Raw genomic sequence first — 7,346 nt, forward strand, 5'->3', positions numbered from 1 at the left:
GTTCTGAGCAGAGAGGCACCGCAGAGTGGAGCCGAGCTCCTCTGCAGCGGCTCTGAGCCTGACCGAGCCGGGGAATAAGTAAATGAATAAATAGGCTGATGTTAAATTTTCCCCTCACTTGCTTCCACTGACACAAATAGGATCTACAGTAATTTATAATGCTGTTAGAGAGGCGGCTCTCTCTCTAACCGAAGTGTCTGTCACCTCGTGTGCAGGAGGCCTCTCAGTGCCAGAGTGGAGGACCTGCAGCACCCTGACATCCTGCTTTGCTATTCCACACACACACGGCCCAAAGGCTAAGTGACATCAAGCCTCATTATTGTCATCACATGCCACATTTGTAACTGGTTAGTGAGCAAATTGTGATAAAATAGGCTGATGCCCCTTCTGAGCGTCTGTGGCTGAATAAGCTGGACTTTCCATAATGTTGGGAGCTACATTTGTGGAATAGAAAAGGAGGACGAGAGGCTGCTTTTGGGGGGGAAAGAATACAGGTTTGCTTCTGTTTTCATGGTATTTACATGCAACTGAGTCATATGAATCATTTTAGTGCTTCATATTCTGAACCAATGAGCTGCAATCACCAAAAAAATTACACAAAAATCTAAAGATGTTTGCTGTTGGAGTTCTTTACATGCAGTCTTTCGTCTGCAGTCTCCTCTTTGCTGTCTCTAGTGAGCGACTGCACATGTTCACAGACTTGTCTCAGTCGTACTGTTTTTCTTTCCTTTTTTTTTCTCCTTTATTTTGATCCACATGCAGGAATAATGAGGAGGAAAATCTCTTGCTTGGATCAACCTCAAATTGGTGAAATGAAAATCTGTCTTAAACAAAGGGAGAGACCCCCATGGTGTCTGGGTCTACAATTTCTGTCACATATATTCCTTGGAGGTTTCATGTGACAAAACACAGAAAGTTGCTTTGTCCCTCCTCTTGTCACGTTACACCCCTTACCCATAGGTTTTTTTTTTCTCCCCTTCCTGTTGTCTGGCTGTCTATGCTGTCAGCCCATAGCCTGGCACCTGCTCTCATGTTCCTAATTAGTCTCATTTAATTGATTATATACTGCAGCACATCTCCTTATTTCTGGCTTCCTCTGCATTTCTCTGTCTTTGTTTTGAAACTTAAGGAGAAGATGAGTTCTCGGCTAAGGGGGCCGCTGTGAAGCTACGTCTGTGACTCTCATGCCCGCTTGTTGATTTAACTCACGGCAAGGTGTTGATCAGATCATGACTCCCGCCGCGCGTCTGCCGACGCTTTCCGCCGAGAAGTTTTTGCAAACTTCCAGTTTAGTAAAAGTGCATTGTAATGCCGTTGCGGAGACAGACGCTGCAGTAGCTCTCGGTTGTTGTTTGATGTGGAGCAGGCGTACCTGATAGCATAAGCAGCTTCCCAGCTGCCGCTTCATCCTCCTGTTACACCGGGGATGCGTGATGTGCTGAAGAAAAGGTGCCATCAAATATTCACCACCTGATCGACGCAGCACAATAGAGAAAGATCAAACCTTTGACTTAATGGGTCAAGCACAGGCTTACTGGGTTTCCAGCAGAGAAAACAGAAACATATCAGCTGTGAGAAGGCAATAGTTTTCTTTCGGTGGAAGTCTTAACTCTGGCATAGTTTTCTGGTCCAAACCTTTTCTTTTACACTTGTTTAAACATGTAAAAGCTGAATGAATCAAGCATATAATGAACTCAGTATATGACAGCATCGGACATGAATTTGTCATATCAACAGCTTCTGATGTGTGTGGGATTTCACTGGAAATACCTTTGCTCAGGTATGAGTCGGTGGTTCGATCTGCCGTAGCCCTGCACTTTGCATTGCATTCATTCAAATCAGTGTGTCAGTGTGTGAAAGTGTGCAAATTCATGAATGTTGTTGATTAAGTAGAGTGTGATGAGGCAGCTAAAGCAAAAGAGAAAAAGTTACTTTTGCATTCCAGTTCTTTCTCCTAAAATGTCATGCTCCCAAGTTCACCAAGTTAAATATTGCATTATTTTCAACGTTGCTTTTTGATTGAGCTGCTCATGCATGTTTGGCCCACATAAACTTCTACCTCACATTAAAGTTGCATGAATGACTAATGTGGATAGCAGCGACTAATGCGTTAGGTGCATTTCTCCAGTGAGTGCATCAATTCTTTAAGGAGTGTGTGTGTTGTTTTGGTGTCCTGAGGTCACGACAGCGACCTGTCTGATCGTTCCACCGCTGTTTTAACAAGTCGGAATCTCTGGTTCAGTGACGACAATCAAATATTCAGATTTTCTGAGCTGGATCCTACTTGATCTTGACAATTGAATGTTTTTTTTATTTGTCGGAAGTAACAGCTGTTGCAACAAAAATATTTATCTGATCTGTGCGTAATTACATTTTCTGCTGTTTTGATTTGGGTTTGTTTCCGAAGGACCTGTTTATGGAAAGGAAATCTGACAAGAAGTCGAGTTGACAGGCCTGGAGTGAGACAGTTAAATGCCCCTTGCTGCTCTGGATAATTAATAAATAAAGTACCAGGGGAGTCCTGTCATGGCTTCCTCTATGACAGGGGCTGTCTCCAGTGCGCTAAAGCATTAAATGACCAATTCCTGTCAGGCTAACTTCCACTGCACTCCCTTGGCACCCTCTCCCTCATTCTCCCTCTCTCTCTCCCTCTCACACACACACTGTCTCTCTTTCTTCCAAAGAGAGCTACTTTGCTCTCTTTGCTCTGAGTTTTTCAGCGACTGATGGCTCTAGTTCATTTCTGCTGAATTAATTGGTCCCTGAATGAATTCTGTTGACAGGGCAATTCATCATGTGTTTGGCCTGACAGTGACTGGGGTGTTGGGAGTGTGGTGGTGGTGGTGGTGGTGGTGGTGGGGGGGGGGGGGGGGGGAGGAGGAGAGGGAGGTGAGGGGAGAGGCAGGAGAAGCTGGGGTTACAGGGGGGGAAAGGATGGGGGTTGATGATTCTGCCCTCTCTTCTACCCGCTTTACATTATTCCCTCTCCGGCTAACGGGAATAGCCTGCATCAAATTCGGCTTCCTCCCCTCACACCTCTCTCTGAATATTTTCCCGGCTGCAAACAAACACGCCCGGCTGACAGATCCAGCTGATTAGGGATCTCTTCTGTCTGCTTTGGAGGATATCCCCATTACCGGCCAGTCAGGTAGCTAGCCCCCCGTTAGCCTGGGACCACCGGCGCCTGTTGTGTGGGACCTGACACGTCCACTAAGTGAGGTGCATTGCATTAGGCTTTAATTGCATCATGTATCACACAATAGCCATTAGGGTAATTATTTACTGGTGAAGGGTAAATGAGGTTTGGCGCTGGGCTGAGCCAGGCTGGATTTGGCAAGAGGCGTGGCGCTCACCTATACGCTAACCGATCTAATCGCTGGTCATCTGCTTCATTTGGAAATATGCTGTCATCCAACCTTATTGAACCCCCTCCCCCCCCCCTCACTTCTTTTCTTTTTTTTTTGTCCTTTTTCTCACACTTGCTTTCAGTCAAGCAGGGCACTTATTATGTCCAATCAATCAATGCTCACTCATTAGGAACCTCCCCTCAAGTATCCTCTGGATGGCCTCACACAGCAAGAGTCAAAAATTACCTCATAATTGCTGCTCAGGCATCATAACAAGCGAGGCTGCCCCACTGACACGGCCATACAAACAGGTCTAACACCGGGAATTGATGGATACTGGAGAATCATATTATATATTGCCATATCCAATTAGATACAGCACATAAAGCAGCAGATCCATTCCCTCTTTTCGTAACGTCCCAACCACTACTGAGATATGAAGACGTGAAAAGCATTTTCATATTTTCACTCCGCACACACACACACACACATACACACACACGCACGTCCGCGCACTCTCCGGTTCGTTGTCGTCTTTTCAGCGTGTCACCGCAAATGATAACATCCTGAGGATTTATTGTACATTTGACACACCAGTAACCAAATTATAATTCAGTTGCTGCGGCACGTTTGGTGGGAAGCTCGGTACAAATCGCACAGGAGGAGCGTTCAGTCAGCATGTATTAGCGCGAAGCCGCTCAGAAAGGTCAGCGTTTAGATCTGACACAACGTGGATCAGACGCACCGTACAAAGGGTTCCTTATCACTGTCAGGTCTGTGGCTTAACACGCAGTCGAACACGTGTAGAGCTACACCTGTTTCCTCGCCGTTTTAATAATGGTAATGAGCGAAGTTCTTTCAGTCCTCGTGAGTCATTTGAAGATTATTCCGAATTCAGTCAAGACAATTCAATTTTCTAAGGCTCTGTTTGTAAAATGACAGCACATACATCATAATAAATCTGATTAGTGCTCAGTAATGTGTGGAGGATAGAAAGTCTTTTTTTTGGTTCTCTGAAATAGCTAAAAGTGACATAAAATGAAAAATCATTTTTTCATCGGAATAAAACACTCCCTCTTCATTTTCTCTCATCCACTGATTCCAAGATTTGTGCTTTGGAAATCTTTGCATTTATACTTACAGCTGAAGTCTGTGAGTTGGAAAACAGTCTTAAGATTAAAAGAGAAAAGTTATGAGATGCTTTTCTGGTAGTCAACACCCTTTTTGAACAAAACATTGTGTTTTGTAGCTTGTTCAATGATTTATGTTTTCCTCTGAACTCAGAATGGATAAAATATTAAAAGATTGGTAGGTAATTCTGCTAACGTCACCTTTTTTTTGGTAGTATTTCTTTCAATAACACCTCAGTGATCACCTTTGGTTCATCTTATATTCCCTGTTAAAGCAGGGTGTCCCTGGTGTTCATTTAAAAACGTGAAAATCACCCAGTAAGTCATATTAGATGTAATTTGTTCGTAAGTGAAACATTGTGTTTTGGGTCAGTAATATGCAGGTAACCTTCAGGTGGACGCAGTGCCAAGAAATGGCAAAAAAAAAAAAAAAAGTGTGCTTTTGGCCCGTGTGCAAGAGATTTAGTTGCATGATTGTTAAGTTTTAGTGTTTCTTGACCCTGACTTTAAAATGTTAAAGTTTAGAAATATCACTCAGGAACACCTTAGAGTCAAAATGACCCCATAAAAAGTTAAATACAATAATAACTTCATAAGAGATGATATCCTGGATGAAAGTCTGTTACGGTCTGGGTACTTTTGGGCAAAGGAGTGCGTGAGAATCCCGTTTTTAGTTGAAGCCAAAATGTTAAGCTGCAAGTAAAACATTCAGTTGCTCTTCTGATAATTTATTAACTGATGTTTACCAACTACAACAGTAGCGGGCGCCGATTGCAACCCAATCTGATCATCTCCTCATTTTTATATATACTGGAAATAACAATATTACATATATGTATTTATATTCTGCAGGATACTGTTGTCATCCAGCATGCTGCCGTCAATTTGACTGACAGATACATCCAAGTTCACAGTTTATTGGTTTCAGAAGAGAGAGCCAGATATGCCAATTTAAACAGGAAAGTGACACAAAAAAAAGTTTCCCTCTAAATAGAATAATTCTGCTTCTGGGAATTCTCAGCTGGGAAAAGGGGAAAAAGTCAAGCTCCCCCTTTTTCGCCCTTTAACAAGGGCTGTGAATGACAAACACACACGGCGGTTAGGGGCTGACAGAACATCAGATTTTGATGCTTCACAGGGGAGCTATGAAATAAACAACAGACAGAGAAATTGAATTACAAAGCAAAAAAAAAAGAAAAAGCGGTCTCTACTTGAGGACCCAGAGGTGTCAGCGTGCGGTGGAAAACAGACCCACACAGTGTGAGTTAAAGGCTCATTCCTCCTTTTACCGCCATAAGACATGAAGGGGGAGAAAGAAATTCTCATGAAAGGACAGAAATATAAACTTAACATTACCATTACCTATCAATGCATGTCCAGTGAGTTTAACTCACTTTTGTGCCATTCAGACAACTTTGAAAATGGCATTTGGATGAAGAAATGAAGGTCTGAATTGCTGTATTATAAAGCCCCATTCTGGCTGACACCGTGTTGAGCGTACGCGCCGCCTTATCATCGCTCCCGCAGCCCAAATCCTCCGCAAATCGCACAGCGCTAATCAGGACAGTGTCCACTTGTTGTAAATCAATAATGATATAACTAAGTCATACAAGGCGGCGGTGTTGGAGGGATTATGGAGCGAAGAAAGAGTGAAAATAAGCTCTAAGAGGGATTTCATGCATAAATCTCCTGCTGCAACTTAGCACAAATTGAATTCAGGCACACACTGCTAGAAAAATTAATTCAGCTTTACAAAGCGGGGAGAGGTTAAACACTTTATGTGCTGCTCAGTGATCCAAATCATGGAGAAAACATTCAGAGGCATTCTCACTGTAGTCTCTTTCTCTGTACCGCGTGAGGTGTACACCTGAGGAGTAAATACGTTTATCTCAAAACGCTCCCATTAGGCGCCACGGTCCTCAGCTTTAAGATATGTTTGAAAATCAAGCAAGAAAAAGCGTATTCTTCTTGTGATTATGATTACTTTTTAGAGTTTTTTTTAGTAATAGGTAGTATTTCTGCAATGCAAATGTCAGTAATTAAAGGGTGGTTTTATTTCTAATGCATTTCCAGACAATTACAATGTCTACAATATAAAAATGGATCGTTTTTAGCCACCATTTGAACTGAATGACAGTGTACATGCTAGTTTTTTTTTTTTTAAAGCATTTTGGAAGTTTACCCTATATGTTCAAATGATTTCACTGTGAAGATGGAAGCATCGTTGATCATAAAATGATTTATCCATGTTTACTTGTTGACTTTTGACTTTAACACCAAAGGTCTGTCATGATAAATTGAAGAAACGGTAAATAAGCTGGGCTTATTTGTATCAAACTTCAAAATATGAATTCTACAGAAAGTCTCACAAATTCTCACAGTTAACAGTCTATTAAAAAAAACACCTTTTTTTTTTTTCATACATAATATCGAAAGTGTATCTTGTTAGTGTGGACAGACTGAAATACATGCAGGTCCCTTTTGCGTAAAAGATTTCAGACACTTTTATTATTGTACAAGTGATACCAGCATAATGAAAGTGATAATACCCATGAACATGAAAGACAATTTTTCCTTACTGTATTTACAGAGAAGTGTCTTCACATCACACACAAAAAAATGCTCCTAAAAAACAAAAAAGAAAAAAAAAGAAAAAATTAACCATTTGTAAATAACATAACATTAAATAAACTCCACCAACCTTTAGGTTTACAGCTGAATATGCATATGATGACCATCTCTGCACTGCATAGAATTTATACATATACTTTTCCTCATGAACAACGTGGGTTTTTTCCTAGTAATAATAATAATAATAATAATAATAATACTGCTCTCATGATGCATATCGGCGGCCTGTAAAACAAAC

The sequence above is a fragment of the Salarias fasciatus genome, chromosome 8 (genome assembly GCF_902148845.1).
Source record: "Salarias fasciatus chromosome 8, fSalaFa1.1, whole genome shotgun sequence".
Classification (NCBI taxonomy): Eukaryota; Metazoa; Chordata; class Actinopteri; order Blenniiformes; family Blenniidae; genus Salarias; species Salarias fasciatus.